The sequence below is a fragment of the Motacilla alba genome, chromosome 6 (assembly GCF_015832195.1).
Source record: "Motacilla alba alba isolate MOTALB_02 chromosome 6, Motacilla_alba_V1.0_pri, whole genome shotgun sequence".
NCBI lineage: Eukaryota > Metazoa > Chordata > Aves > Passeriformes > Motacillidae > Motacilla > Motacilla alba.
In genome coordinates, this window is record NC_052021.1 from 33,968,162 (window position 1) to 33,990,992 (window position 22,831).

Sequence of the window (22,831 nt, forward strand, 5' to 3'; positions counted from 1 at the left end):
TTATTTATTCAACTCTCATAGACTTAGGCAATAAAACACTGACTTCAGTTTAAGGATCTGTATAAAAATTAGAAAGGCTGAAATTTTGGTTTTCATCATTGACTTATTCCTAATAAGGTTTATATTACTTAAATTATTTATGTTAATATAAAAGCTAATACATCTAATGTTGCTAAACTAGAGAATTCACTAAAAAATAAGTTGAAGTGCACAGATTGCTTCAATTAATACCTTTGCATAGTAATTAATCATAAACGTGTGGATTGCCTGTTTTAAACTGCAAGCTGAGACATTTGGGGAGGTCAATTTACATTGTATAAGTGACGGGGTATAATAAACTTGGTTCTAAAGCTCATTAAATCTCATCCAGCTCTAATTTGCAGCGCTAATTATTCTTGTTGCATTCACCACTTCCCAAAAACGCTCCACGCAAAACTTTTTTGTGGTTGGGATTTTTTTTTTCTCCTTCTTCTAATGGAATATCATCTGGCTTCCCAAAGAAATCCTGGTGGTAGCCCCTGACCCAAATGTACCTCAAGAGCTGTTCCCCCATGGCCCTGGCCTATTTATTGCTTTCCTCACTCCTCCAGCTCAAACAGGAGCTCGGAACAAAATTGAAAATGAGCTTGGGGTCTTTCCCTAGTCCCAATTTGTTCACTTCCAAAAGCACTACCCAATTTAGCCTGGCTGCTCAGGAGAGGGCAGGGGCTGCGGGAGGGCAGGGCTGGAATCTGCTGCCACGGGAGCCTTCCCAGGCCGGGCCACTGCCTCGGCTGCCACAATCACAGCAGGAACTGCAGAAGGCAACAGAAAAAAGGATGTTTTTTAATAGTCCCCGCTCAAAATGTGTGTGTCTAAATCTGGCACGAGCTCTGGCAGCGAGGCAGGTTGTTGCTGAGGACTAAATAGCAATTTCTTGATATTTATATTATAAAATAATGTATAATACTTATTTTCAATGAGATACTTATTAGGGATAATATATAATATATAATATATAATATATAATATATAATATATATATTATCAAATTATATTTGATAATTTAAGTAGATTATCAATAAGATAATAGACTTATTATCAATATACTTACATTTATCAAGGTGCTGCTGGGTTGTAAAGGTGGCAAACACCTGATCACAGGTGCATTTTGCCAGGAAAATATTCCTGTTTTCCTGGGAACTCCTTGTCCTGTACATAATTAGGGGCTTTACTGCTCAGAGAAAAGGGCTGTGGTGGAAAAAAACAAGATGATTCACACTCTCATTGCCCGCTGCAAAGTTTGGTTTTAACTGGTTGCCCAGAATGAAAAGATGTATTTTATTTTATTTAGTTGTATTTTATTTTATTTTATTTTATTTTATTTTATTTTATTTTATTTTTAATATTTTATTTTATATATTTTAATTTATTTATTTTTAATATTTTATTTTATTTTATATATTTCATTTTATTTATTTTTAATATTTTATTTTATATATTTTATATTATTTATTTTAATTTTTAATATTTTATTTTAGAATATTTTATTTTAATATTTAAGTATTTAAATATTTTATTTTTAATGTTTTATTTTTATATATGTTTATATTTTTATAGATTTAATTTTTTATTTTATAGTTTATTTTATTTATATTTTATTTTATCTTTTATTTTACTTTATTTCACTTGTTTATTTCATGAGTTTATTAATTTTACTCTATTTTACTGTATGATTTTACTTTATTTTATCTTAATTTCCTACAGAGGCATGGCTTGCTTTGAATGGTTTGCACCGATGCCTTTTCAGAGTGGAAAAAAAAGTCATGTTAAGGTAGGTAAGTGAATATTGACCTGGGAAAAAATGTGAAAATGTAAATGAAAAGTGAAAAAAAAAATAGGTCTTAATTTTGTCCTAGTGGAAAATCTTGAAAAGGAAATTTAGCCTTAGACTGGAGTGGTGCATTTAGGGGAACACCTGGAGCAGCCTTTGCTTTCAGGGCTCGTCCTTCTCCTGCTCCAGGTTATTTCCTGGCAGCAGCAGCAGCTCTGGATCGCCTGTCCTGATTCAGGAAATGCCCCCTGGCAGTTTAATTTAGCAACAAAAAGAGATTTAGAAATAAAGGAAATGCTTTAGGAATCAGAGGAGACACACAGGGAAACTTTCCTGCTATAAATCAGGGATAAAACCAACTCGTTAAACCCAAACCCCCACAAAGTGTAGGAAAAATACAAAATTAAAGATTTCAAAAGGAAAGCCAAAACTCAGTCAGGGTTTTTGGTTTGAGGTATCGATGGAGTGGCAAAAAAGCCACAGACAAACATCACAAATATTTCTTGTGACTTTATTCCTGTTTTCTGCTGACATTTCCCACCTGGCTTCACGTGGACTTGGCGTCAGGAGACACCCAGCACTCAGCTGCTCAGGCTGGGCAGAATCAAATCACACCTTTCATAATCATTTTCATCATTTATAATTAATTTTTTTTTAAAAAATAGTTTTGCTTTGGAAATATCGAGGCGTGTTTCACCTGTGCTTGGAAGGAGCACTAATTTAAGATGCCTGTGGTTGAATCTGGGGTTTCTATGGGTGGCACAGGGAAGAGACTTCCTGCTACGATGAATTATGGAACCTTTTACTCTTGGCAGGTAAAAAAATCTGTTCCATGCACAGGTATAAATATTTTTGGAAGCAGTGTAATGGGAATTCAATTCAATAATTTGGTATGAATTACATGGATACATTTTTTTTTTGTTTAAATGAACAGATTTGCCTTCAGAAAAGCAAAGTAGTCAAATGTGAATGAAGTATTTGTTATAGGATTTTAATACAAAATTGTAGGATTTTTCTTAAGGACTCTCACCTTTCCCTTTTGGCCAAGAAGCCCTTGGTTGTCCCAGGCATTGTCACATGAATGAAACCCAAACACAGGAAAGCCAGCCCAGCTGCAGCTGCTTTCTGCTCTCCCCAAGTCCTGCTCTCGCTGGGATCAGCCTGCAAACAAGACAAACTTTTTTTTTTTTTTTTTTTTTTTTTGTTTTTTCCCCCACTTTCCCTGTCATTTCTTTCAGGTAAAATATCCTGGGAAGAAAATAACAAATGTTTCCTGCCAGCTTTGGGGTCATGAGGCACAACTGGAATGCAGGGGTTCGGTGCAGGTTTGGGAACTGGGGCTGCTCAGGAAATCTTCCCAGAAGAACATGAAAACAGGGCTGAGGCAGAATTACACTGAGAATCTGTGTTTTTACACACAGGCTGATAGGGAGTGACACTTGAGGTTTTGTCTTTGTTTTGTTTAAGTTTAAAAGTGCTGAATTTGATGTAAAAATCTCTTTTTACAGAACTAAGGATTTCTAATTTTTTTTAGGAGACCCTCAGGACCACAGGCTGTGTGTGGGTGATTCACCACGAGGAGAAAAGGAGGGAACAAATTTGTCACTTTGCTGCCAGGATGTGGATTTGATCCACCCAATTCCCCAGCAAACGCCCACTGCTGGCATTCCTGGATGTCCAGGACATTCCTGCTGGAAATGTGTTCCTCAGGGTGGTTTCTGTCTGAAAAATGCTGCCCTCTCTGGATCTCCAGGACATTCCTGCTGGAAATGTGTTCCTTGGGATAGTTTCTCTCTGAAAAATGCTGCCTTTCCTGGATCTCAGGACACTCCTGCTGGAAATGTGTTCCTTGGGATGGTTTCTCTCTGAAAAATGCTGCCTTTCCTGGATCTCAGGACACTCCTGCTGGAAATGTGTTCCTTGGGAAGGTTTCTCTCTGAAAAATGCTGCCCTTCCTGGATGTCAGGACACTCCTCGTGTTCCTCAGGGTGGTTTCTCCACCCTCTGGGCTGGAGGTGCTGCCCAAGCTGAAACTTTGGCTCATCACTTCCCACTGCAAATGCCACAGGATCTCCTGCCGGGAAAAAGCAGCTCCAGGCTTGGTGCCAAAGTGCTCTGACCTTATCTTAGGCATTGTTTGATGTCTTTTCCCCAGTTCTTACAAACTCCAGGGCTCCTGGAGACTCCCAAGGTCTCCTCATTGTGATGACCCAGCTCAGGACGAGCAGCGCTGCCTCCAAAAGGGACAAATTTCTCCTACAATCAACCCAGCATCTTTCCATTCCCTTCCACACTGCCATGGCAGCACTGCAGGCAGATGGTACACCCTGAACCCACCTTTAGATGCTCAGCTTGAAGTTTTTCCAGGGATCCTCCAGGAGAGAGAAAGAAGAAACAGCCAAACCTTGGGATATCCACGTGGTTGGGCTCCCTTCCTCAGCTTTCCTCAAGTGGGGAACAAATTAATTCAGTGGCTCATTCATTCCAAAAGAATTTATTCCCTAAAACTGTTTTGGGTTTGCTTGACAAGGTTTTGGTGGTTTCTGGGAGAAGCTGCTGGGAGTTTTCCTGTTTCCCACAGAGCCAATTCCAGCTCTAGGCCCCTAATCGTGTACAGGACAAGGGACAGATGAAAACGGGAATGTTTTTCCTGATGAAATGAACCTCCTGATCAGGTGTTTGCCACCTTTACAACCCAGCAGCACCTTGATAAATAGCTCCAGGATGGAGCCAGTGCTGGCCAAGCTGAGCCCAGCTGCCGTGGGGGGTAACAGGGTTGGGAAGGGGATTAAAAACCCTGCACAGGCTCAGCTGGACAGGGGAGTGAGCGTGGGCAAGAGGAGCAGCTCTGCAGCCACAGGCAGTGAGGAAGGAGGGGCAGGAGCTGCCCCTGCACCCATGGAAAGGGACCCAGGCTGAGCAGGGGAGGGGGGTGAGGGGGACAAAGTGACCCCAGCCCCATTCCCCATCCCATGTGCCTCTGGGAATGGGGAGGGAGAGAAAACAGGGAGTGAAGTTCAGCCAGGTAGAAGAGAGGGGTGGGGGGGATGTGTTTTAAGATTTGGTTTGTGTTTCTCATTATCCTGCTCTGGTTTGATTGGTGATAAATTAGATTAATTTCCCCAAGTCCAAGCTGTTTTGCCTGTGAGGGTCAGGGGTGAGTGATCTCTCCCTGCCCTCATCTCCACACGTGAGATTTTGGTTGCATTTTCTCTACCCTGCCCAGCTGATGCAGGGGCTTTGGTGGCACCAACCAGGATCATCCCTCCACTGCCACAACTGAACATTGTCACCGTTGCAAACTGGGCATTCTTTGCTGTTAAAAAAGAAAAAAATTAGACCAAGTCAAAGCATTGAAAAGTGGCTGCTGTGCATGGGGAGTCAGTATATTTTATCAAAAACGTGACGAGTTAAATGTAAATAGTTCACAAACTCGAGTGGCTCCTCAGATTAAAGGCTGCCAAAATCCACGGTGGCACAAAGGGCTGGAGTCCCTCTCTCAGAGAGATTTGGTGCTTGCTCAAAACCAAAAATGAGCTGTGGCACTTTCTGTGGCCAGAACTTAATTTGTGATCAGCTTGCTTTATCTGCAAGCTCCATTTCTGTAAACATTTGAACAGAGTCGTTGTCTGTGAGTGTCTGTACCAAGTGTAAATCTTTACAAACTGTTTTGGTTTGTGTTTCAAAGAGCACTTTCAATAAAAAAATATCCCATTGAGGTAAACAAGAATTAGACTTAAAAATGTAAAAAGTCTTTGCATTACCCAAAATGAAAGAGAAGTGTTGATCAAAGATTTTACCTTTATAATTAGGTACAACTGTAAGAACTTAGAAACTTTTCTGTTCCTGAGTATCACACCTAAGCAGAGTTTGTAGTGGTGGATTAGGGAGAAACCCCCAAAATTGTGTGTAAATGTAAAAAAAAATGTGTGTAAATTGGTCATCCTGACCTTCTAATTGCAGCTTGGAAATCGAGCTTGGGATTTGAAAATGTTCTTCCTGTCTTCCTCTCTGAAGCTGTAATTCCCGTTATCAGGGGTTTGCCTGCCTCCTCCTGTTTCAGTTCTGTTCCCACTGGCTCCCCTTTGGTGGAATGTGCAGAGTGGGTGAGAAATGATAGAAAATCAGGGCAGGCTTTCCTCCCATACACTGCCATTCCCGTTATTGCTGTAATTCTTTCTTTGACTGCGCCGTCTTTATTTGTTCTCGTTTTCATAAAATGTCTCAAGAACCCCCCGTGCTACCTGTGATGGACCAAATACCCAAAGATTTCACTGCTTTTCTTCGTCCTTGACACTTTCCAGGTGGAATTTCAACTTCTGCTTCATGTAATGCTTCCTGTATGTTTTTGGGGGACTCTCCTGCAGTTAGGATTATTTTAAAATTATTATTATTATTATTATTATTATTATTATTATTATTATTATTATTATTATTATTATTATTATTGCTATTATTGCTATTATTGCTATTATTGCTATTATTGCTATTATTACTACTTTATTTTTATTTATTTATTATTATCTATACCGGCACAGTTTCACACTCTGGGGGCAGTGAGAGATCAGGAAATCTGTCCTAGAAATCCAGGGCAGGCACAGCCCCTGGGTCAGTGTCAGCACCTGGGCAATGCTTGGAACCGCAGCAGTTAAAGGCGCAGAATTAGCATTTAATTGTCGGTAATTAAGTGTAAAACGCCACTGCCCAGTTGCCTTTTTTACCGAGCACACTGGGGAATTATCAGGAGAATGAGTTCTTCCAGTGATGCCTTTTTTTCCAAAATCCTGTCCGGTGGGGTGCTGCTTTCCTGGAGGAATTTTAGGCTGGATTGGTGTCTCTAAAAGGTTGATAAATTCTGATTCACTCCGAATTCTTTCAGGTTTTATTTGTGTCCCCAGTGGAACTCCTCAGTTCCACCCCAGGCTTCCCAGCTTTGCCCACAAAATGCATCAAATCCTGAAAGGTTTATTCGGGCAGCCCCAACAAACACTTCGACATTTTTAACATTTTAAACATTTATTAACGTTTTTCCCCCAAAATCCAGACAGGAATTTTTGCAGGGTCGCAAGAGAGTTGATTTCAGTCCTCATCATCTTCCATCCCAGCCGCAGTGCAGGTCGGTGGCTTTCCTGGAAAGTTTGAGGATAAAAAGAATGTTCCATTTGGGTTATTCAGGTGAGAAGAAGGAGCTTCCAAGGGGAATTCCTAACAGCCCAAATTCCTGGGAGCAGATGGAGTTTCTGGTAAGTCAGAGCTTAACTCAGGCGCTGTTTATCAAGGCCAAGCTCAAGGAGCATTTCTGAGATCACCGAGTGGCCAAGGAGGGCTGCAAGAATGCCCTGCCACAGACAAATGTGCCAAGAATATAAAATCCATGAAATCTGTTGTTTGCAGCTTCAGCAAGCTGTGTGACAGAGGATCAAACACTGCTCAGTGAGCCTCTCCAAAAGAGGGAGGAGGCCCTGCCTTCTGCACTTAGGCTTGGGTGAGATGCAAATCTGAGATGTGCCAGCATTTGCGTGTGTGGTTCCCGGTGGGACTGGGAAAAGAGGGATGGAAACAGCCTCTGGCTCTGGGAAAACAGCCCCCAGAAAAGGAATCTGGTGTTTTCTCCCAAGCTCTCCCAATTTACAGATTTGAACAAGTGGTGCTCAGCCCATCTCCAGCTGAATTGTGAATCCCAGTCTTCTGGGAGTGCTGGTTTGTGCACCTGTGGAACTGCAATTAGTGCAGGCTTGAAAATAACCCGGACTTAACGCTCTCCTTTTTTCTTTTCCTGAAGTCTGAAGAGCAAGTCGTGCCTGCGTGTACAAACTGCAGTGTTATAAATAATTTGTTCTGTCCCTTCCGAGGCTGTGAAAATGGAAATGTTTGCTTTCAGCAGAGCTGGTTTTCTCTTGGCCTCATTTGATAACTGTCCAGATAAAAATATGAGCTAATATATTTTGACATATTTCCTTAGAATGTGCGTGACATCAGCTGGCTGCTGCTATCTTAGGGAATGTCAGAGTGATGTCATGCAGCCCTCTTGACTTTAAATGAATTAAAGATTACATATGACCCCTCTGTAGGTTGTTGTGCTGTACTGAAGCTGCACAGCCACATTCACTTACTTCACTAGCTTTAAAGTATTTCAACTTTTGTTGCAATAGCAGAAATTCTGACCTGGTGTCCAATAGATGGGAGAGATAAAATCCAGCCCAAACCAGGCTCTTCTTCAGGATATTTATCCTTGCATGCTTTGTAATTTTGGATTACATTTGCTGTCTAACCTGGTTTTCTACAATCCTGACAATCACAAGTGCAGCCACGGACTGCTTCTCTGGCTGATTCACGTAGGAGGATAAATTAATTAATGCCTCTGCATCCTTTCTGCACTTAAGCCAAGAGTAGGGGAATGTGCAATCCTCAGTGCCTTAAAACCTGACAGAAATGTAAACCCATGAAAACTATCTCAATTTGTCACAGATCAACCCAATTCATATTGGGAGTGTGCTTGGCATTTCTCCCTCTGTCCAGCTCTGAATTTCCAGGGAAGGAAGTTATTCCTTAGTTGGAATAACAGCGATTTTGGCTGGTTCAGACCCCTCAGAGTGATACCCAGGTACAAACAAAACCAACCAAGAATTCCTGCCAAACTGATACTGTTTGCATGTGATCTCCTCCTCACAGAGCCAAAAATCTGCTTCCATTTTAAAATTCCCCTACAATTTAAATTTCAGTGCATTTCAATAATATTTCAATTTTAAAATTCCCCAGAAATATCTGGTAAAGCCAGAGCTGTGATTTCTGATTTTGCCGTGGCCTCTGAGCTTCCTTTTTGCCACCTGCCCCAGCCCCAAGGAGTTCCTCACTGCTTTATCCAAACTCAGGGCTCCAAGTCTCCCATTTATTTCCATGTCCTAATTCCATGGGCTGCAAAGAAACAAGTCTGCAATGACTGAGCCACACCAAATTCCTTGACTTTCCTTAAAAGTTCATTTTAAACAGCCTGGGACAGTCACAGAGTTGCTATGGATTAAATATCCAGGGGGGTGCACTCTGTCATTTATAGAGGGTGCAATCACTCATTTAATGGAGATTTAATTAGATAGAAGCAGGGGCCACATGGACACACTTCCATAACCATCAGAAAGGCTGGAAAAGGAGCCCAATTCCCATTTTGTAGGCCTGGTAACAGACAGCTCTTCAGGGAGATGCTGCAGGATACCAACCAGCATCATATGGACAACGAGTTGTGAGCAGAAAGAAGAGTTCTCCAATTTAATTTATTCTCCAAGGTTAATTGGGGAACAAAGTCCCTGAGCTTCACTTGAAATAACTAAAACTGGAGGGTTTAGGAAGTTAAAATCTGAAGAAGACCCTGGGTTAATCTTTTAAAAATATGTTTATTTGTCCATAGTTTCCTATGGCTGGACTGAAGCCAAAAGCTGCCCAAAGTGGTTTTTTCAGCCAGGACCAAGTGAGAAAATCAGAGACATTTCTGGCAAAGGTCTCCAGGCCATCCTGCTCCAAGAAGGAAAACCTCTGGACTGGGTCTCACTCTGGAAAACTGAGGAGGATGGAATTCTGAGCCTGTTCCCTCAGCTGGGCTCTGCTGCACCTCCAGGAGTGCAGTGATGGCACAGAACCGAGGGACACTGGTGGCCCAGGAGGGACATCAGGAGGAATTTTGTCACAGAAAGGGGGCTCAGGCCTTGCCCAGGAGGTTTGGAGTCACCACCCCTGGAGGTGTCCAAGGAATTCCTGGAGGTGGCACTCAGAGCTCTGGGCTGGGGACAAGGTGGGGATTGGGCACAGCTGGGATTCCATGGTCCTGGAGGGTTTTCCAGCCTCAGGGATTTTGTGATTCCTTCCTTCCTTCCTTCCTTCCTTCCTTCCTTCCTTCCTTCCTTCCTTCCTTCCTTCCTTCCTTCCTTCCTTCCTTCCTTCCTTCCTTCCTTCCTTCCTTCCTTCCTTCCTTCCTTCCTTCCTTCCTTCCTTCCTTCCCTTTTCCTTCCCTTTTCCTTCCCTTTTCCTTCCCTTTTCCTTCCCTTTTCCTTCCCTTTTCCTTCCCTTTTCCTTCCCTTTTCCTTCCCTTTTCCTTCCCTTTTCCTTCCCTTTTCCTTCCCTTTTCCTTCCCTTTTCCTTCCCTTTTCCTTCCCTTTTCCTTCCCTTTTCCTTCCTTCTCTCCCTCCCTTCCTCCCTCTTTCAAATTTTGAGGAACTTGTGCCTTAAATTCCCTCTCTTTGGAATTTGTGCCTTAAATTCCCCCTCTTTGGCTCAGACTGATCTCTGCAGTCCCGTGAGGGCAGGAGCAGCCCCTGGCACGGGATTTTCAGGAGCAGAGCCCACCCATTCCCCTGGCACAGGATTTTCAGGAGCAGAGCCCGTTCCTTCCCTGGCACGGGGTTTTCAGGAGCAGAGCCCGTTCCTTCCCCTGGCACGGGATTTTCAGGAGCAGAGCCCATCCATTCCCCTGGCACGGGATTTTCAGGAGCAGAGCCCGTTCCTTCCCTGGCACGGGATTTCAAGGAGCAGAGCCCGTTCCTTCCCCTGGGATCCTGCCAGCCAGGCCCCGTGCCCAGCCCTTCTGCTCAGGTATTGATCAGCAAGACAAGCTCATCACCAAACTGCCGAATTTAATTTTGATCAGTTTTGTCTTCCCCCAGGGAAAATCCTCACTTATTCTTCCCCCTCTACAGGCAGTGTTTGAGCTCTCACGTTCTGGATTTCACTCCTGACCATCTGGTATTTTGTAGACCCTTCCCTGGTGCTGGATATTGATTTCTCTAACGATTCCTGGGCAACCCTGCTCTAATTATTTGCAACTTTTACTGTTTTTAAAGTAAATTAGATGCTGTTTTTGATGTTGGCTCTGGTGATTTGCTTTTTCCTCCACAGCAAAAATGGACCATGCCTAAAATGAAATACCTGTGCCATTCAGTTACATTTTTTCAAAGAAACTTCAAGCTTTGTCATGTTCTTGCCATGCTGTGGAGACTGTGGTTTTATTTTAATTTTACTTTTTAAAAAATGTTTTATTTTATTTTTAATTTAATTTTGAAAACAATATTTTATTTTTAATTTAATTTTATTTTCAAAATTTTTATTTTATTTTTTAACATTTAAAAATATTTTCTTTGATTTTATTTTTTAAATTTTATTTTCTTTTAAAATTTTATCGTATTTTTATATTTTATTTAGAATAGTTGATTCTTTCATATTTCATTATTTTATTTTATTGTTTACAATATTTTCTTTGATTTTATTTTTAAATTTATTTTATTTTTTGAATTTAATTTAATTTTGTTTTGTAATATTTTAAAAAGATTTTATTTCATTTCATTTCATTTCATTTCATTTCATTTCATTTGTTGAGCAGGCACCTGATGTGTTTTACAGAGAATTGTGGCTTCCACGAGGTTTCTCAGCTCACCTGATGGGCTCCAGGCAGAGCTCAGAGCCCCTTGCAGGGCCTGAAGGGGCTCCAGGAGAGCTGCAGAGGGACTGGGGACAAGGATGGAGGGACAGCACACAGGGAATGGCTGTAAGCTGACAGTGGGTAGGTTTAGATGGGATTTTGGGAATTGGGAATTGTTCCCTGGCAGGGTGGGCAGGCCTGGCACAGGTGCCCAGAGCAGCTGGGGCTGCCCCTGGATCCCTGGCAGTGCCCCAGGCCAGGCTGGACACTGGGGCTGGAGCACCTGGGACAGTGGGAGGTGTCCCTGCCATGGCAGGAATGATCTTTAAGGTCCCTCCAAGCCAAACCATTCCATGATTCCATGGGAGAGGAAGCCCACCTGGCTCTTGTGGCCTCTCCCCAGAGTCCTGCTCAGGTATGGAACAGCCCCATGGGCCTACTGGTGTCTCCCAACAGGAGAAACAATCCCAAGAACCTCTTGGGAAACCCCTATTTGGGTCAAAACTTCCTCCTGCATCCTGTTCAAGTATTTATAGCAGCTCTGTGTTCTCATCCCTCCATCAATATTGGAGTTTAATGTCAATATTAGTATGAAGTGTCTGTGAGGGTTGGGAAAATGGGAATCAGAGCCATCAAATCTTTTATTTATGCGCAGTAAATTTTTAAAGTCTCCCCTGTGTTTTGATCGAAAATGCATATTACTGAACAGTTTAGTTCCCAAAGTCTGCCTCTGATGGAAAGATTTATTTGGGATGAGTGAAACGTGGGAAAAGTCAGCGTTGCCCTCACCTGCACCCCGGGCAGGGCAGCTGGAAGGTCTCTGCTGTTCTGGGGTTCCTGAGTTGAAAGGAACAGTAATTCCAAACCCTGGGCACATCTGAAGGAATGAGCAGAGGAGAAATGGGATGATATTCCCTGATCCTTAAAAAGCTCCCCCCGGCACGAGCCCGGGGCTCCTGCTGCTGCTCCAGGAGCTGCTCTCAGCACTCCAGGTTTTCAGCTTTTCCAGGGAAATTCTCTTGGTTCTGCTCTTGGGAACACAGAGCAAACCCCTGGAAGAAATTATTATTATTATTATTATTATTATTATTAATTATTATTATTATTATTATTATTATTATTATTATTATTATTATTATTATTGTTGTTGTTATTATTATTATTATTATTATTATTTCATAATAATTAATGGCTCCTAGGTTTTTATTTCTAAGGCAACATTTTCCCTCCTTTTCCTTTGAAACAAAATGTTCTAAGTAAGAACGTCAATAGAGTGAAAATTGAAAAACCCACCACCCTTTAGAGACAAATTTGCTCATTCTTAGTAATTTTTTTTTTCAATTAATGGCTAATGAACATAAATGTCCTTAATTACCCTGAATTCCTAATTAATGTCAGATAGCATTCCCTTCACCTCCAGGTGATGGCTCACACTATTGATGCTTGGATGCTTTGGTGGTCATCTTTTACAGAAATAATCCCTTTAAAACATCACAATTGTTAAATCCTAGGAAGTGGATGATTAGTACAATTTTTTCAATTTCAGAATATTTAGGTTTGTTTTCTGTTCAGTTCTTTTTGAAACGGGAGTTTCTGGCAGTGCAGAATGACAGAGACTTGCAGCTGGTCCCTGTTTCCATCCCTTCTCCCACATTTCCTCTCATGCCCTCAGAAACTGACCCAAATTCCAGGACAGCCTCAGCCAGCTTTGCCAACGTCCCCATTGTGGATCTGTCAGTGGCCACTTGGCTCTCCCTGAAAATCTGCTTTGTCTAGAGCAGCCTAAATGATTATTTTGGTTTAATTTACATGAATGGTTATGGAACCTCAGAATCCTGGGATGGTTTGGGAGGGAAAGGACCTCAAATCCACCCAGTGCCACCCCTGCCATGGCAGGGACACCTCCCACTGTCCCAGCTGCTCCAGCCCCAGTGTCCAGCCTGGCCTTGGGCACTGCCAGGGATCCAGGGGCAGCCCCAGCTGCTCTGGGAATTCCATCCCAGCCCCTCCCCACCCTCCCAGGGAACAATTCCTAATTCCCAATATCCCACCCAGCCCTGCTCTGCCTGCCCAAGTGTGGCCAGCTATGAAGTTTTCCTTGAATCGCCCACACCTGCCTGAAGATCCTGCTCTTAATTTAAATTTAAAGGATAAATCCTTTCATGGCAGAGGAAAATGACAGCTCAGATTCCCTGTAAAAAGAGAAAAGCAGGAAGGTGAGTACCAAGCACCTCCATCCCAGGATGGAGCTGATGTCTTGCTCCCAAGATTTATTTGTGTTTGCTCCATCCAGGACCAAGCATGCTGTCATCAGGGAATAAATGAGCAGATCACAGGTTTTTCCTGGGCAGGCAGACAGGGATTTCCAGTCCTGCATCCCAGGGAGCTCTGCAGTCGCAGGGACCTCCCACTGCCTGTGCTGGTGTCACTTCTGCTGCTCATCATGGGCAGAACCACCCAGTCAGTGCCACTGTCACCATTTCTATAGAAAAGGCTCTCAGTGGAGACTGGAACCTCCCTCTTCCTCAGCCCTGAGCTTCCCACTCATCCCAGGACACTCCAGGGCTCTCACTTTGCTCCCAGTTTGAAGGGTCACCAGGGAGTTTCCTTTAACCCTGCTGGCTTCCATCCTGGCCACAATTTGGGTCAGGAACTGCAGGTTCTTGCCTTCTTTTCTCCTCTGTTGATATCTTTCTTTAGAAGGTCTTTTAAGGCTAAACTATTTAGTTAAGAAATGACACTTAAATTATTTTCACTTTTAACCCAATAACTGATCACTCAAAGTCCACAATGCAGGCTTTTCTGTCTAATTACAAAATACCACCCAAACCAGTGAGGAAGGTGAAGAAGATGGACCAGCCTTTGCCCTAAAACCTCTATTTCACTATATATTCTAAAACCCCAAACTCTGTGGTTTAATATCTACCCTGTGACATCACACACTTCTAATCAAACTCCACACCCACAATCCCAGAGCTGTCATTCCATTTTGGAAGCTTTCTCTACAGCTTCAGGTCAAATGCAGTGTTCTCCTGGGGGTCAGAGTTTGTCAGCACAGAAAGCCTGGAATTCTCAGCATCCAGGACTCCAACAGGAACTTCCTTTGAAAGTTTGATAACACAAGTAGCTTCCCCCTTGGGTTGTTATCCAGGTAAGAAAATTCAGTTTTTGGGGCTGTTGGTTAAAAACCTGGAGCTGTGTGTCCAGCCTGAGTTCCGTGGGAATGCCACCTCCTCTTTACTTCTTTTTTTTTCAGCTGAGCCATGACTTTTTTTGGCATGGAAACATCACTGCTGGTTTATTCCTTGCCTCAGATAACTCCACAGCACACAGACAAGCTTTGACCCTGCCACTGGTGCCCTTTCCTGCCAAGGTTGTTGGCTGGCACGGGGAGCAGCAGTTTGTGATTAATCAAAGTGTTCATTAGAGCAGTTTATTTTCCACGGGAGCACCACAGAGGTGGTGACTGGAGGTGGTGGCAGTGGCGTTGCGTGAGCAGGATCCCTGTCCAAGGGCTGCAGCGTAATTACGGGACTGCTCTCATTTGCATATTGCCGGGATGCTGCCAGCAAATATTAATGGATTACTTTTTGTTCATTTAGCCTGTGTTTTTGAAAGATGCCTAAAAACAAAAAGATCATATCTGTATGTTGTTTTTTAATTTATTTTCACCTTTTTGTCTCCTTTGGAGACCCCTGGTGTATCAGCACTTTGTTTACCACAAATTAAACCTTAGCTGATTGTTTACCAGACTGAAGACCCTTGTGCATTACTCCGGCACTTTCCCTTTTTTTAATAATCACAACCTGGGATTCATTTGCAAGAGGCCCTAATCTGCATGAGAATTATACAATTAACTTTTGATTAACCGCCTAGTTCTTTTGGAAACCGCAGTGTATAGGATACTCTGCATTTAAATAATTCTCCTTAAATTGGGAGCAGGCCTTTCATTAAAGCGGCGAGTTTGACTAAACAACAACATTTGGAGATAATCAGGGTCAAGACAATAGGCAAGGCTGCAAGGCTAGAATGTCATCTTTAAATATAACAGCTGAGATAAAGGCACCCAGATTGTGCCTTATCGAAACACAAAAAATCAAAGCTCTCTCTTGTCTGTGGCAAAATACCAGGCCCTGGTGTTTAGGGCGCCCATTGTCTGGGCCTGGAAGGTGGCAGGATTTGCATTCAGAGAGCCGGGTCTGACACACATTACATCACGTAGGGTACTTATCTCGGAGTCTGACAATAATTATCAGGAAGAATATACTCAGAATGACTTTTTTGTGATTTTTATGCATCCCCAACACAAGGAAAGGGAGATAACGGCATTATGAGAAAGGGGAGAGTCTCCAAAGGCTCTCCCTGGAGCTGCGTTCTTCGATTAAATTTGCTATGCCACTTTGGTGTGCTGAACAAGTGGAAAGAAAGACTGTGAGGCTTTTATAGAGGGTAATAATAGTCCTGAACACAGCCCTTAGCAAAAGATAAGATCCATTGTCAAAACAAACAAAAGGAGCGGTATTAAACACCACTCGAAGAATATCTATGAGCAAAGTTTGAAATCCTTGCCTCTTTTTCATACCTTGAACCTGGCTCTGTGGTGTGGCCATCTTCTAACCAGGCACCTTTTCCCTCTGCTCTGCTCCAAGGAGGTTTGTGGTGGGATCTATCTCTGGTTCCAGGGAAGAGATTTAAACCATCCCAAAGCCAAGTTTGGTGTCTCTCCTATGGGGGATTTTTGGGCATATTTGCTGCCAAAAGAGTATTTTGTTCCTGCAGTGCCTTCGCTGAGGGTGATGGACATCTCACCAATTTGCAAGAGCCTGGAGTGCCAGAAAAAGGGGGAATGGCTTCGCACTGCCAGAGGGCAGGGCTGGATGGGATATTGGGAATTGGGAATTGCTCCCTGGCAGGGTGGGGGAAGGAGTAGCTGGGGCTGCCCCTGGATCCCTGGCAGTGCCCAAGGCCAGGCTGGACAGGGCTTGGAGCACTTTGGGATAGTGGAAGGTGTGGAACAAGATGGGCTTTAAGTTCTCTTCCAGCCCCAAGCAATCTGGGATTTGTGATTGTAGGAAATGAATTAGAAAACAGCTGAGGCATTTCTCAACGTCCTCCCTCAGTCTCTTCATTCTGCCAACACTTCCATCAAGGCACGGGAGGACTTTTCCTGGGACTGTGCCTTGTGCATCCCCCAGGCTTCCAGGAGAGCTGTGAGGGCACAAACAGAGTGTTTGCAGCAGGAGCAGCTCAGCCCCTGCAGCTGCAGGAGAAGCCAGGGCTGAGCTCTGCTGCTGCTCCAGCTTTTCCTTCTGCTGCCTCCCTCCTGCTCCTCAGGGCTCTCCAGGAGGGCTCCTGGAGCTGGATCACAGCTCAGACCTGGGCACTGGTCAGGGAGGAAGGGCTGGAGAGGAGGGTGCTGGAGCCCAGGGAAGGCAATGATTCATTTGGCACCTCAGAAAGTTCAGGAGTTCAACCCTGACAAAGCTTTGGTGCTTCAGATCAGTATCTTTAGAAAGGTGTGACCCTCTCAATCTGTGTTTCAGCCTTCTCCTCTCTCTCTCTACTCCTTTTCCTAAGGTTTTATTGCTTCCAGGGGATCCCATTCTTCTCCTAAATTGAATCCAGGTCTTGCTTCTGTCCCCTTCCTGCATGTTTTGCCCATTTCCCCCCCCCCCAGCAGGCACTGCACCTTTTTGTTACTGAGTTGTTGAGTCACTCGTGGAATTCAGTCCTTCATGAGAATGTTCTCCATGCCAATGACAGAGAATGTCTCAAAATACACAAACAATCCCAAGCACTCAGGAATCGAGGTGAGTCCCCTAGATCTCATATAAAAATTAAGATTCTTAAAAGAAAAATGTCATCTGCAGCCCTGTATTTGGCTGCTACATATTTTTTTAAGTTTAGAGGGTTTTTAAAGGTTCTTTTTTAGTTTAATCTTATGGGTACTTAAAGGAAAAAAAAAAAAACAGGCAAAGGGAAGGAATGTGAGAAGTACAAAAGCTCAGCTTTGTGAGTAATGTGAAGTATCACGGGGCTTGTGATTAAATCTGTATATAACATTTGAATGCAGCAGGAGGAGACACTTTATTTCCCGAGTAAATCAAAGTGCTGTGATATGGAATAAACTGCAAGAGTGTATTTATAGGCTCCAGGGCCTCACACCCACTCCAGGGCACAGCAGCCACCAGCAGCAGCCCTAAAGCACAAGGGTTTCTTTGATTTGGGGTGTGGGGTTGAAGCCTTGTGCAGGCTGCCCTAGAACAGAGGCTGGGCAGAGTCACAGAATAAAGCAGGGATTTATTCAAAGGATCTCCTCCATGGATCCACCTTGGGCAGCACAAGAGCCCAGCCAGGGCCGCACCCAAGATGAACCCAAATGGTCCCAAAATGCACGAGCGCTCCCGGGGTCTCTGCCTTGGCTCAGCTCTGCTCCATTTGCACCTTGCAGTTCATTGTCCCGTTCCAGCTTTAGCCCAGGCACTCCCACCCTGCTTGTTTTTCTCTCTCCAGCCCACGCTGTTTGTGCTCCTGGCCTGAGCTTTGGATCATTTGTCCTTGGTGCCCAGCTGGAGCAGGAATTGTTTTGTCTCCCTGCTCTGTGCACCATCCCATAATGTGAACCCAGCCCCACACACTAAAGCTGCACAGAATGTGAAAAATATAAAACCTAAAACTGAGGCATCAGGGCGGGTGGTGATGAGGGACCTGCCTGTGCTTCCCAAGCTGTTTCCTCAGCTGATCTCACAGGATTTGTGAGGGATGCCACAGCTCTGGATCCATGGAAAGATGACAGACAGGCCTTCCAGTGACACAAACTGGCTACAAGGGATGTCCCACACCCCAGACCAACACGCCCAGAATGTAAACTGGGGGGACTGGCTGGCAGACACCAGCTGTGGCTGGGAGATGGGAGATGGGCTGGGGACTGGTCAGGGCATGCTGAGAGATTGTGGTGGGTGTCACTTGTTTCTGCTGGACTTTGTTACTCTCTCTCCCTCTCCTTGTAATTTCTATTGTCATTATTATGATTATTATAATAATTATTATCATTACTATTATCATTATGACTATTGTTATTATAATCATATAAATATAACAAATACTATTAATAATAATAATATAATAATAACAACAACAACAATAATAATAATCATCGTTGTTTTTGTTTCTGTTGAAGGAGAAGTCACTGCCTGAGCATTCTCACAAAAATCAAGGGTTCACCATCCCTGGAAGTGTTCAAAACACCTCTGGATGTGGCCCTCAAGGATGTGTTTGAGCAGTAACACCTGAAACTCTGCAGTGGGGACACCAGGGGATCACAGGAGGGACTCAAGTCTCTGCCACCAGACGAACATCCTGTGGCAGTGCCAGGGTGTGCTGTCTTTTTTTGGAAAGAGTGGGACAAACCTGACTTTTCTTCGCGCTACCAGCACGGCTGGAATCCCCAATCAGTCTGACTGCAAAGGATTGCTCAGCTCCATTCCTGATTTCCAGCTGTGTTTCCTGGGAAGAGCTCCTTTACCTTCCTGCCAGCACCCGGGACCACCCAGGCTTTTTGAAGATATTGGGAATGAAATCAGCCAGCTCAGGCTTTTAATTGGCTCGTCTTTGTTAAATATCTTTGCAGGACTGAAACAACCTCTGCAGTGATTTCATGGTTCTCATGAATTTTGAACTCTCTTTAAACCAAAGCCCAGCTTTGTCACAATACGACACGAAATGACGACACGGACACTGCTGCTCTCCAGGTGAACAAAAAAGAGAGACCTTTATTTTCTGACTCCAACATTTATAGTTTTCCAAAAGTGACAGTGGATTGGAGGGTGACAGTGCCACCTCTCCAATGACACTGGACAGACCAAGAGTCCATCAATTCTCTCCTCCTCCATGAAAGAATGCAAAACATAAGTTATTTACAGAACTGTGTGTGAGAAAGTTTGTTACAAGAATGCAAACATCAGAAGGCTTAGCAAAGTCTTAAAAAATCAGGGTGACACAGCTTCAGCTGATGCTCCTCAAGACCTGGCAGACAGCAGCGGATGCTTTTTTCCAGGACTTGAATTAAAAAGAAAGGTGTGGAACCCAGCATCTCGTGCAGATAAAAAGAGATGCCCACTTGTGTCCTGACAGAGTGGAGAGGCCTTTGGGGGATCCTGAGAGCATCTCCAGCCAGAAGAGATGTGAGAGGTGCAGCAGGAGCCCCTCCATGAGACAGAGCCTGGCAGCCCAAGTCAGGAATTATCTTTAAAAAACTCTTGTAGCAAGCAGGAAGGGAGGCAGAGAACATTGGAGATCTGACAGCAGCTGTGGTTTGCAAACAAATCTATTGAAATGGGAGTTTTCCCAGGAATTTCTGCTCTTTGGCCTGCGCTGATAACCAGGAGTGTCCTGAGTGTCCTTTCCAAGGTGGCCAGAGCCATGTTTGGGTCTCACTCTGGCTGATATTCCTCCTCCTGCTCTTGGCTGATTTATGAGCTTTCCTTTTCCCTGCCTGTGCCTGACAACAGCACCTGGGCAGGGAGCAGGGAAGAACAAGGCTCCTGCTGGGCTCCTGAGGAGCAGGAACAGATGCTGCAGCAAGGATGTGAGGCTGAGCTGCCCACGGAGCTCCTGATGCTGCTCCCAGCACACCAGGCAGCTCATGGGGGGCAGAATTCCCATCAGTTGATATGCTGGGAGCACCTGGATTAGGTCCCTGTTACTGGGGCTGTGTGAATTTACAGTTTTATTCTTGTCCAGAATACAGTGTGGGGTTTATTTCCTCTGTCCCACCTCCCTGGGGCTGGGAAAGCAGGAGAGGGATCCACTTGGGATTTGGGAATGCACTGAAAGTCCAAACCTAATGTATAAACTTTCATATTTCATCTTATAAACCATCCATTGGCATCCTCTCCTAATTAGGGACTTTAAAAAAAGCATATCTTGCTAATATTTGTAATATTTTCCCCAATATTTCTCTGGTTTTTTTTTTCCCCTAGAAAATCTTGGAAATATGTGGTTTAATCTAAATATGCTTAAATTGGAATTTTTCACAGGATTTTCTGCTCTTTACCCTGAATTAATAACCAGGAACATGGGAGTTGTTGAACATGGGAGAAGGGTAACAGGACTTATTCCCAGATTTTGGAATTAGCACACCCAGGCAGAAGTTCCTATTGACATAACATTTTTTTACTGATGAAAATCAAAGTTTCGTGGCTACATTTACAAATAATAGCACAGATCCTCGTTATCCTCACGTCTCTGTCAGCCAAGTCACCATTAATTGGCTAAAATATTAAAGATGGGTTGTCATCACCTGTGACCACCTCATTTATAGCCCTGGATGACAGGAAAACGAGAGTATTGACAGGGCTGACAGCGAATTTGGGAGGGAAGGATGCTTGAGAGGAAAGAGCAAGACTCCAATTTTGGTCACTTTAAATTGGAATTTGCAGGAAGAGGTGTCAACAGAGAGAGAGAAAGGCAAGGCTGAATGAAAGGAGACAAATTGGGAGCAGGGAGGTGGATCTGAGAGTCAGTTCTGTAGAAATAGACCTTGAATATCCGTGTGAATGAGCTGCTCCACCCTCACTGTCAGGAAAGCAGGAGGTCTTTCATGGAACATTCTGGAGAGGAAGGTGAAGAGGAAAATTAAACTGAAGGGGAAGAGAAACAGATGTAGAAATTTCCAGAGCAGCTCATGAATCCTGGGGTTTAGTCCGAGGGTGAGTACAGGCTGCTGGAATTGGGTTGGAATTCAGATGAAGATGGACAGAGCTGGAGAGCTGCCCTTGATTCCCCTGGGAAAGGAGCTTTTCTCAGCACTGTCCTACCCGAGCCGTTCTGGGCCCTGTTTCAGATCAACCCCCAGGCAAATCCTGCACTTGTGCAATGTGGCAATAGAAGCTTCCAGCTGCTGCTCTGGGTGGATTGTTCAACCTCAGCCAGCTCGGTTATTGCAGGGCTCTCAGAGATACCAAAAATATCAGTGCATGGGGAGGGCATTTGGAGTATTCAGCAGCTTCTGAGCCATTCTCCTACAGAATTTTGTTTATTTGCTTGTTTGTTTTGGTTTTTTGTTTGTTTGGGGTTTTTTGTTTGTTTTTTTTTGTTTTGTTTTTTTAAGGCAAACTCTCTTTCAGAGCAGAGGTGTGATATCAAAAATGGATTCAGGACAAACCCTTCAGTGTCCTGTCCAAAGGGAATCTGTGTGGCCCATCCCAGCAAAAAGGTGAGGGGCGAGGAATTGTCACTGCAGCTGTGCAGGTGGGGAAATGGGATGGAGAAAGGGAGAAGCTCAAGGTGACATCAAGGGTCAGGGGCAGAGCTGGAAGCAGAACCAGGCTCTTTCCCCTACTAATGTATTAATAACATCAATGACCACCTCACCTCCTGCAGCATTACCTCAGTGAGGATCTCGTTGCTGAAAACCTTTTGTGATTAATCAGAGCTGGTGGGAACAGCGCTGGGCACAAGGCTCCTGCTCTGCAATCATTGCTGGATCTCCCTCAAATGAAAGAGGATGATTAAAGGCACTGATGGCATCATGCTCAGGAAGAGCTAAGGTGGGGTTGAGCTGTATTTTCTGCTCTCTCACCTTTAAATTGTCTTGGCCAGCCCTGGAAAGGCAGAGAGCGGTGATGTATTTCTGATTGCTGCCTTTCAGCTTGGCAAAACAACTCCTAAAGCCAATTTGGAGCTGTTCCAGGACCCTTGCTTGTGGTGGAGGTGCTGCCAGAGCCACTGAACAGCAGCAGATATGAAAATGAATCATTCCAGAGCATCTGCTTTGCACTGCTCCCGGGCCAGGAGGAGAGAAAAGCAAACGAGTCGGCAGAGCTGGTTCTGAGCAGAAGTTATTGGTGAGTGGCTGAATTCACTCTCCTTTTTTTTTGCATTGTCTTGTTTTTGACCTCCTGACTCAGAAGAGCCTCATATCTGGCTGGCACTGAGTGAGAACTCTCCAGTTACAGCCCAGGAATGTTGGAGGAGAGAGCTCCTCATGCATTATCACATTATTCTTGCTATCAGCTCGAGGAAATGGACACTTAATTCATCTTCTCCCATCTATTGATTCAATCCTCCTTTTAATTCAGCACTGGAGCAGACTATTAGCCTCCATTCACATTGCCCTAAGATAATACACCCTGATAGCTGCTCTCCTGATCCATTATGGAACAGGGATAGAATGGTGTTTCTGTGTGTCAGGAGCTATCGACTCGCTCTGCTGCACTCCCAGCACTCGCTGTCCCCACTCCTGGATGTCTTCATGGCTTTCTGGGGCATTGATGGAAGCAACGGAGAGCAGACACAAAGCCTTTGCCCTGGAAAGACACCCAGCCCTTCGCCTGGAACTTCCATGGAGTGTATCAAGGCTTGAGGAAAGCAAACTCCATCTCTGCCCTCACCATCCATCATCCTTTTCCCTTCCTCAGGCTGCAAACCCCAGGCAGGTTTGTGCTGGCTGGGTCCCTCCCTCCACCAGCATCCACCAGGGATCCTCCAGCTTGTCCTTCAGCCACATCCAAGCTGCAGCCCAGCTCTCTCTGTGCACAGACTATTCCCACTGATCTGAGGACTGAGAACTGCTCATTTCTTTCTATTTTTTTGTTTTTTTTTTTTTACTTTTA